The sequence below is a fragment of the Morone saxatilis genome, unplaced genomic scaffold (genome assembly GCF_004916995.1).
Source record: "Morone saxatilis isolate NCDOM2014 unplaced genomic scaffold, NCSU_SB_2.0 Contig5, whole genome shotgun sequence".
In the NCBI taxonomy this organism is placed as follows: domain Eukaryota; kingdom Metazoa; phylum Chordata; class Actinopteri; family Moronidae; genus Morone; species Morone saxatilis.
Genome location: NW_023340095.1, coordinates 406110 through 406334, shown reverse-complemented (window position 1 = coordinate 406334; position 225 = coordinate 406110). Strand labels below are relative to the sequence as shown.

Sequence of the window (225 nt, the reverse complement as noted above, 5' to 3'; positions counted from 1 at the left end):
CGACGTGAGAAATCCACAGAAACGACCACTAAATCTAAAACGGTCGACTTCCTGTTGCGTTTGGGGCTTTTATGTTTTTCTGATCGCGGGTACCGATTATTATACATCTCCGTCATATGTGTTCGAATCCCTTTGTACTTATTAATTACTGTAATTTAAAATAATAACAGTAATAATTTTATATCCTTGTTGTCGTCCATTTATTGTACTTTGTTGTTTTTATGT

General features: G+C 34.2%; 1 protein-coding gene across 1 annotated transcript in view; it reads left to right on the top strand.

Annotated features, from left to right (window-relative positions):
• The window catches only part of wdr4 (WD repeat domain 4), a gene marked incomplete at its 5' end in the record, with an annotated part of 4684 nt that overhangs the window by 2514 nt on the left and 1945 nt on the right, over nt 1–225 (top strand). The window lies entirely within an intron of this gene.